The 10,386-nt window shown below is 36.8% G+C and overlaps 1 pseudogene; it reads left to right on the forward strand.

Annotated features, from left to right (window-relative positions):
* Window positions 1-7,663: 7,663 nt before the first annotated feature.
* Window positions 7,664-8,630, forward strand: LOC123278961 (olfactory receptor 52E5-like; annotated as a pseudogene).
* Window positions 8,631-10,386: the final 1,756 nt, after the last annotated feature.

The raw sequence follows: 10,386 nt of genomic DNA on the forward strand, positions 1-10,386 counted from the left end.
TTGCAATCTGGGGAGACCCTGATGCAGAAAACCAAACTAAACCAGGCCTGGACTTCTGATTTACAGAGCTAAGCTTCCAATTCAAAATACTAAAAAACAAAACAAACAGCAAATCAGAAAATTAAATCCAAACAGAGTAGAAGACAAGAATAAATACAAATACAAGCAAAGAACAATAAAACAGAAAGAATATATATAACAGAAAATAGCAAAGCCAAAAGTTATGTTCTGAAAATTAATAATAAAAAGCATAAACTTTAAGTAAAAATGTGAGAAAACACAAATTTAAATTATCTAGAATTTTAAAAACGCTATTGAAATTAGAGATATTTTAAATTTTTACTAAAACTATACTATGGCAATTAATTTGACAATGATACAATATGAAAATTCCTTGAGAAAAGAACAGTTGTCCAAAAATGGCAAAGAAAAACTAGTAAATACTATGAAATCATAATTAAAAACTTTTCCACAAAGAAAACTCTGGGCCTAGATACTTTCATGGTGAAATCTTCTGAAGCATTAATGAAGAAATAACATAAACTGTTTCAGAAAATTGAAAAGAAGGGAACATTTTCCAATACTTTTTTTTTTTTTTTTTTGAGAAAGACTGGCCCTGAGCTAACATCTGTTGCCAATCTTCCTCTTTTTTTCCTCCCCAAAGTTGTATAACCTGGTGGTATATCCCAGTCATAGGTCATTCTAGATCTTCTGTGTGGGATGCCGCCATAGCATGGTTTGATGAAAGGTGTGTAGGTCTGCACCCAGGATCCCAAACGGCAAACCCCAGGCTGCCAAAGGGGAGCACACAAATTTAACCACTCGGCCACGGAGCTGGCCCTTCCAATACATTTTTTGAGGTTATCATAAACCTGGCATCAAAGACTGACAGGAATATTACAAGAAAATTATAAGCTACTATCTCTCATGAACATAGATATAGAAATTTTAAACAAAATATTTGAAACTGAGTACAAAACAACAAAAATAAATACATTTGAACAAGTGAAGTCTATTCTGGAAATGAAAAGTTACTTTAACGTTTGAAAATTGATACACATTTAATTCATGTGTTTAACATTAACCTTAATAATGGAGGAAAAAACAAATTTCTCAATAGATTCAGAAAAATCTTGCAACAAAATTCACAATGTATTCGTATTAAAAATAATCTCAGAAATTTAGGAGCAGAGGGGAATGGCCTTATCTATTAAAGTCTGTCTTCTCAAAATCTACAGTCAGTATCATAATCATTGGTGAAATAGTAAACACTGAGAAAAAAGGAAAAAAATATAAAGATTGGAAAGGAAGAAGTAAATATGTCATTATCTGCAAATAACTTCATTCTGTGGACAGAAACCCCAAAAGAACCAATAAATATAATACTTGAATTTATAAGTAAATTTAGTAAATTGCTGCATAGAAAGTCAGTACAGAAAAATAAGCTGTATTTCTACATCCTAGAAACAAAAAAATGGAAAATGAAGCTTGTAAGTCAATGCCAAATACAATTGCATCAAAAATATCAAATACCTAGGATGTCCAAATTGTATGCATTGAGACTAGAAAACATTTCTGAGAAAAATTAAAGAAGACTTAAATAAATCAAGAGATATTTCATGCTTTTGACTGGAAGATTCAGCAATGTAATGGTGTTAATTCTCCCCAAATTGATATATAGATTCGAGGCAATTCCAATAAAAATTTCAACAGATGCTTTTGTGAAAATTGACAGCTGATTTTCAAATGCTCATGATAATGCAAAGAACCTGTAAAACAAACAACCAAGACTTACTACACGCTAGAAGAATTTTTGTAAAATTTCATAATTAAGATAGCATGATATTGGCAAATAGACCAATGGTCAGGGTGGGCAGTACAAGAAAAGATAGTTATGTTGTGATCTAATTTATGACAAATGTGATGTTGCAAGTGATTTTTCTTTTCAATATAAGGTTCTGAAGCTATTAGAAATCTGTATGCTACAGATTTAGATTTTGAAGGCCCTTTCTCTAGTTTCAGCATTCCACCCAGAAAGATAGTTAATTTTATGTGTCAACTTGATTGGGACATGGGATATTTGGTTAAATATTATTTCTGGATGTGTCCAGAATATTATTTCTGGAGGGTGTTTCTGAAAGAGGTTAACCTTTGAATCAGTAGACTGAATAAAGCAGATTGTTCTCCCCAATGTGGGTTGGCATCATCCAATCTATGGTGGACCTGAGCAGAACAAAAGGTGAAGGAAGGGAGACTTCTTTCTCTCTCAGACTGTCTTCTTGAGCTGGACATCAGTCTTCTCATATCTTTCAACTGGGACTTACACCATTAGAGCTCCTGGTTCTCAGACCTTCAGACTTGGACCAGAACTTCACCACTAGCTTTCTGAATACCATTGATATCAGCATTGGGTTAAGACTTATCAAAGATATTTAAAGCATGACTTTGTAGGAAACTGCCTAACTAGCATTCCTGGCCTCACTATTATTATCATAGTTTGTAGCATAAATTCTAGGTCAAATCTGCACAAATAACCTGTGAATAAAGCTGGATACTTAGAAGCATTCATTAGAAAGAATACTTAGGTTAGAAATTCAATAGACTTTAAGTTTTTTCTCTAGCATTGATTGGCTATGACCTCATCCTGTCTCTTGAATGTTCTGAGTCCCCTTTTCAATTCAATAAAATAGGAAGTCATTTCTATTCTTGATATCCCAGAGTCCATTGCAGGGACTTGTATAAATTATAAAACTATTTACAAAAATGACAACTTACCTCTTCTTACTCTATTCTGACCAGTATTGTGTTGCTCGAATAAGATGACCTCTTCTGGTGCCATACTGGGCAATGCAAAATACAAATGGACTTCTGATTGAACTAATACTGGGGAAGGAATCAGCTTTAGCTTGGCACCTCAGGACCTGTTTTTTCCCATCTTCCAGGGCACTTGGGCCTTCCAAGTGTGTTTGGGAAGTATAAATTACCACTATAAATTCTTACTCATTATAAATTATCACTTTACAAAGCCCAGAGGTTGTAGCATCCAAACAAGTGACTCTTCTGAGATGGAAGAGCTGCTAAAAGAGTTGGTAAGTTGGTTCCTCACTGAATGATGGAGCCCTGGTATAAAGTAAGGCAGAGAAATCAGGACAGAGGTAGAAATAATAGAAAGAGCAAAATGACTTAGAGGTCTTCATTATAAAGTCCTTGAAGAAGGGGATGGGATAAAGAAAAGGATTCTTAATTGATATTGAAAACAGAGGGAGAAAGAGTGGCATGGAGCATCCCTAATTTTTATGAACACTTAGGGTGCGTCCATCTGTGATTCTGTTATACCCTACACCTAATGACCTGTGACAATATAATTATTTTCTTCAATCTCTCTCTCTCCCTCTCACTCACACATACACACACACACGCATACTCACACATTCCAAATAGAGTTGAATTTCCAGCTATATTCTTGTATAGTTTTTCATTATCACATAGTGGACCATAATATATTGGAACACCACCTCCAGAAGAACAATAAATTAGAATATTTATTGCTATTTCTTGTTTTATAGTTTTTCCTCTTCATTGTCCATCTACATATACAATGCAGACGACATGTATCAAGCACATCATACACTGATGACTCCCAAATTTATGTAATCAACCCTCTGGTAAATATCTAGGAGTGGAGTTGTTGAATAACAGTGAACAAGTATTGTTAACTTCATAAGAAATACGCCAATGAGTTTTTCAAAGTAGTTGTACATTTCACATACATACTAGCAATGCATGAGAGTTTCAGTTATTCCACACATTCTTCAATATATGATAATGTGAATCACTTTCCCTTTAGCCATTCAAGGAGTATAAAATGGAATTACTTTGGGATATTAATTTTCATTTCCCTGATGACTAATGGTGGTGAATACCTTTTCATTTGCTCTTGAACATTTGTTTATCTTCTATTAGAAGTGTCTGTTCACTCTTTTTCCCCTTTTTAATTGGTTTCTTAGTGTTGACTTTTAATTCTGTTTCACTTTATTTCCATCACCCTTGTCATTATCTGGGGAAATTTAATTGTTTTTTTCCCATGCTTATTGTCTTTCTTCCTAATTTAGAATGTAAGCATTACGAAAAAAAAGGTTTTTTAATCACCACCAGATGTTAGCTATTCTCATGTCTAACATCACCACCTACAAAGTAAATAATAAATGTTAAATAAATAAATACTTGAAACATTTACATCTCAGAAAGATTTGGAGGATCCAAGACATCCAGTCTTTCCAGTAGAATGACAATTTTTTATGCCAGGAACTAAATTTTACCTGTCTAATTAAATGGATAACTTGTTATCATAACTTAAGGATATGCTGCAAATTCATTTCAATTATTTAGATATTTAATTTCCTATTTAATATTTTAGTTATAAAAATCTTAGTTCTTAGAGTCTGAATATTCACATTTATATATTTAAAGGCTGTAATAGACCTATAGAAAAAATATTTTCAGTTTTGTTCATTCTACGTGTTCCAAATATGTTTAATCTCGAGAAAATTCAATTTTGCTTTCATCCATTAACAATTTCTACTATTTGAGAACTTTCCTGCTGCATTATAGATTTCATTTCTGAGACATTGCTAAATGTCACTTAACCCAGATAGTGAGTAATCCAAATGGAAATGAATGACAAAGTGATATCAGCAAGGCTGTAATTTTTAAGAAGCATAGCAGAAAATACATGAGAAAACTGCATTCATCACCAAGTGCACATTCCAGGGGCTGTAACATGAAGGGCATGCTTGGAAACAGCAGGCTGTGCTGACAGACATCCCAAAAAAGCTAAATTTCTTGGAGATTTCATCAGTCTCTAGAGCTGTTAACAAAAGAGTTTATACAAAGTTCTCAACACTGCAAGGCTCAGAAGGAGTAGCTCTGCCGCTTTGTTCCAAATGCTGTGTTAAGCATTGGAAATTGGTCATCTTGGCTGAGATCCATGTTTGTGAAGCATTAGCATGCTTCAAGCCAATCTAAAAGGACTCAACTAGCTTATCATTTAAAAATTCTGGGGCTACTAAAAGCTGAGTCTTGGCACATAGTCCCCACTTTTGCTAGCTAAATATTTTCATCAGGAGCAACTCTGATGCTCACTAAGTATTTGTGTAAGAATAAGATTCTCAACAATTTCATCTCAGAATGCAGCTAAGCAAGCGGAATCCACATCAGCATACCTGCATTAAATGCAGTGCTTCTTTAGCGCAAAGAAAATATACTCTCAATATCCGAGTATGGTAGGTTAATATTTGACCTGTTGCTCTCTTTCTGGTGTTTTTGTGATACCCAACCTGCCCCCAACTGTGTGACTTTCTTTTATGTTTGTAGCTAGGTACAATCAAGTAACGCTCAAGTCCTGCTTTACTGAGGGTTGTTATACCCCATTTAAGTGTCCTCTGATATCCCTGCTCTAAGCATGGAACTCAGTGGATTATTTAACTCTCAAAGGGTAACATTGTTTCCCTTTTTCAAATGTTGCCCTTTGATGAGAGTAGCACCTGTAAAGGAGATTTCTTAAAGTTAGTTTGGAGTTCACTTCATATTAAAAGTAAGCAAGTAAAAGCAACTATCAGTGTTCATAGACAGCAAATACACACTGAAGAAAGGAAGCGAAATGAACAAATTTGCCTTAGACAATCTGTAATGATCAACTAAAAGTTTTAAATCTCAATGTGATTAAATTTTACTTTAATATACACAATAAAACATTTAACCCTTTAAGGATTGTATTGCCTTTGCAGTAAATTGATTTTAGGTGTATATATGTCAATGAGAAGTAAACTCCTGCTTCTGATGTGGAAACCTTGCAAGAGATAAATGAATGAAAAGGAAATTCCCATATATGGTGGCAGGACGGCAGGAAGAGCACTATAAGGAGTTTGACACTTTTGTCATCTTGTGTCCTGTTTATCTAGATGACATAGTGTTTGAGTTGGACTTCTCAGATTTTCCACTGATAAGTAAACTGTTGGGGATGAAGGATAGCAACCAGGCATGATCTAAGGGGAAACACAACCATAATTTCCCTGTAATGGCATCCATCCCGAGGGAGAACGCCTAGACATTGAGCTCAAGGGAGGGATTTAGAGGAGGTGAGTGATATGGGTAGTTAACATCACTACACTCTTCTTTGTACTGTGTAGGCCCAGTAAAATTAGACTCTTTTAAAAGCCCAATGTTGAGTGCTCATTTAGACCTCAACCTAGAATGTTACCTTAGAAAGGAAAGGAATATAACAGGCATGCTAGACAGAACAATGCACACACTAAAATATGCCCATGCCTTAGTCCGATAAACATCCAACCTGCTTAACTATTTTGTTTGAACCACTCAACATTTTGTAACAAATTTCAATACAATTGGACAGAGAAGAGCATAACTATATAGACAGTATTCACGACTCCCTGTATAACATATTTGTGACCTTTTTTCTCTGAAGACATTTGATTTGTCCTCTCTGAGATAGGCTCCTTTCTCTACTTCTTGCGTCTTTATTTACCTGAGGATCCTTTGAGAACTCAGAGAGATTCATTCACTCATATGATATTCCTCCTAATATAGCTCTCCAGAGATTTTAAATATTTTTAACATGGAAAAGAACAAAACATGATAGTGTCTTAATCACAATAGGGATCTTGTGGTTCCTAGAGTCATGTGCACAGAATTTTTAGTTATTTATAAACTCATTGACACCAAAAATACTGGTCTTCAGCAACAATGGGAGCTTACCTAATATTCTGCCTGATGAGAATCTCTGCTTGATTCAATAGGAACTTTATATCTGCATAAATCAGAACTTAGGTCAACACCGACACTCATCAACTAAAACGAACAAATAAAACTCTCTCTCATTATGTTCCATGTCTCAGTGAATAGCACCAATATTCACCCGTGTGCCCAAGACAGAATCCTGGACATTAAACATGACTTACTACTCTCTTTCAGCCCCCAAATCACATCAGAGTTCCCTGCCAATTTATTTCATGTACCATTGCCTCACCGTCTCCATTACCACTTGTTTAAATCAGGCTAGCATCATCTCCCACTCAACTTACTTCAAACTCTAACCTGCCCCTTGAATCCATTCTTCATTGTGACATTACAGAAATTCCTCCAAAATGTAAGCATATTTTACATCATTCCTAGGACTCTACAGAGCATCAAGTTTGGGACATATCTTGGTCTGGAAAACAAGATATAGGGGCCGGCCCAGTGGTGCAGTGATTAAGTTCACACATTCTGCTTCTCGGGGGGCCCGGGGTTTGCCGGTTAGGATGCCAGGTGCGGACATGGCACCACTTGGCACGCCATGCTGTGGTAGGTGTCCCATATATAAAGTAGAGGAAGACGGGCACGAATGTTAGCTCAGGGCCAGGCTTCCTCAGCAAAAAGAGGAGGACTGGCAGTAGTTAGCTCAGGGCTAATCTTCCTCAAAAAAAAAAGAAAAAAGAAAAACAAGATATAAAGAATCTGCCATGTTCTGTATTTGGAGGCTTTTAAAATCTTTTATCACTTTCTACCCCAGGGTCTTCTGCTGAGTATTAAGGCAGAGAATTGATGCTATGTCTCTCCATGACCTGAAATAATGGCATGAATGAGATGAGAGTCTTAACACAGTATGGAAAAATTGGCCAACAATCATGAAGATGTCCCATCAAACACTGCTCAATTCCATCTTTCCTCTTTTGTCCTTTTGGGGATTCCAGGCCCAGGAAATTTCCACATCTGGATTGGTTTCTCCTACTGTGCTGTGTATCTGATTATGCTCCTGAGGAACATTATAATCCTCTTTATAATTCTGTCTGAGCCTAGTCTCCACCCACCCATGTTTTCCTTCTGGCATTGTTGGTCTGAACTGACTTAAGCCTGTCCACTGCCGCTATCCCCAAGATGCTGGGCATCTTCTAGCTCAATTTCAAGGAAATATTTTTTGATAACTTCCTTGCACAGATGTTTATGATTCATCTTTGCACAGGCCTGGAGTCTGGAGTCCTGACAGTCATGGCCATAGACCACTATGTTGCCATCTGCTATCCCCTGAGATATACCATGATCCTCACCAACAAGGTGGTGGCCATTCTAGATATAGTCATCATAGTGAGATTTTTAATCTTCGTTATCCCTTTTGTGTTTCTCATCTTGTTGTTGTCATTCTGTGGTGCCCATATCATCCTCCACACCCACTGCAAGCACATGAGCATTGCCTGTCTCTCCAGGGCCAGTATCAAGGCCAATAATTTGTTTGGGATGGTTGCCTTTTCTGTGGGGTTCATTGACCTTATTGTAATTGCTTTCTCCTATGTGAAGATACTCCACACAGTGTTCCATTTACCATCATGGAATACCTGATTCAAGGCTCTCAACACCTGTGGCTTCCATGTCTGTGTCATGCTCATCTTCTGCATCTCAGTACTTTTCTTTTTTCTGACCCACCACTTTGGTCACCACATTCTGGCTATATTCATATATTTCTGGCCAAACTCTCTCTGTTTGTTCCACCTGCACTCAACCCTATTATCTATGGGATCAGGACAAAGCAGATCCAGAAGCGAGTCCTAAGAATTCTTAACCCTAAAGATGTTTGATCCTTAGCTTCCCCAGCTATCATGTTATATGTGATATTATGATACATATATATAAATATAATTTGGATTCAGTTAGAAGGAGAAACCAAAGCCCAATGCAGAACATATATTCTAAACACTCTCAAGCACTATTGTATTACACCTCTGCTTTAGTCCTACTAACTTTCTGAACCAACTTGGAAAAAACTATACAAGAGATATCAACCATTATCTTCCTGCCCTCGCCACATGCCCATGGTCACTGATCCACTGTATGGCTGTGTTGTGATAACAATCTTACTTTTCACAACTGGCTGAACTTCCCAAAAGTGGCCATAGGTTGGCTTGATTTAACAAGATTTGTTGTGTTATTAAACTTCTGTGAGATCATTTTGAATTTGAAATCTAAGAGAATTAATTAATCAGTTCACTAAGGAAGCTGAAAATTAAATCGAAATTTTAGTGCAGGAGACTAATCATTTGTAACAAGTTATGTTATATGTTATTTACATATATAAAATTTCCCATTGAGGAGATTTAAGGAGTGCTGTGCAACTTTCTAAAAGAAAAAAACTTTTAAAACAAATAACCTCATTTCTTCAACAAGTAATGTCTAAAATTAATATTATTCTCTTAAGTCTGGCCTCTGGTGTTTCTGGGGTACTCCCTAGTAATCCACATATCTCAATAGCCGTAGAAATGAATTTTGACCAATGACACTTCAATAATATCTCAGATATCTCTCCAGCATATATGCAGGGATCTTATGTAACATAATCTGCTTCTAGCACCATTATTAAGGCAATGGCCACTAGAACAAATCAAGACAGAACTGTGGTAGAAGGCAGATCCAAGTGATGATCAAAAGAACTGGAAAGATATTGCCATAACTTCTGTTCATCATTGTTTGAAAACTGCTTCTCTAGGCTTTAATCTCCTGACACTTTGGTCCTGCCCCAACCATGAGTCTAGCATACTTCCACAGCCAGAGGGCCATCCTGGGCAGAGTTCCAGGTGTTTCCAGCAGAAATGTGTTGGTGTGTAATGAAAGTTCAGAAAGGACAGGACAGAGCACAGACAATGTCTGCCACAGTCTACCCCTGTACTGGTCAGATCTCCTCATTCTCTATGTTAGTGTTAGCTCTGTCCTGTCACTAGTTCTTCAAGATAGCAGCCTATCACAATTTATAAGGAAGGAAGGATTTAAAATAGGGATAGACATTCCTGTCTCTGCAGTTGGTACAGAGGCTGCAGACAGTGTTCTTCACCTCCCTGCTTTACCCCCCAATCTAGATTTCACTCACATGCAATCAGCACTTTTAGAAGTCACTACTTCTAGCTGCCTGGTAGTTCATTGCCTCTTCTTTCCTGACACGTGCTCTGAGGTGGGCATTAATGTGAACCATTAAGATCTGTATGCTTTGTGCCAAATCTCATGGTGACACTCACATGTTTCTTCCCCAGAACTCTTTGCCTCTGATTTTCAAGTCTTGCTAATCCTCTCTTTGCACTGAGTTCATGGCCAGATGCACTGCTCAGAGCTCTGTCTCCATCTTTGTGGTTCTCCGAAAATTAAGGCTGTAATGTGGCAACAGTGCATTTTTAACTTTCAAATAGTAAGTTAACTAATTCATTACTAGGAAGAGCTTTTTCTTCTCCCTTTTATCTGGTCATAGGGAGGCTCCTTGAGGACATAGATGTGAAGAGAGGCAAAGGCATTCATGAAAATGAAGTTGGCAAAATGAGATCTGTGACAACTGATTATGTAACTTGTGCC

This window comes from Equus asinus, chromosome 20 (assembly GCF_041296235.1).
Source record: "Equus asinus isolate D_3611 breed Donkey chromosome 20, EquAss-T2T_v2, whole genome shotgun sequence".
Lineage (NCBI taxonomy): Eukaryota > Metazoa > Chordata > Mammalia > Perissodactyla > Equidae > Equus > Equus asinus.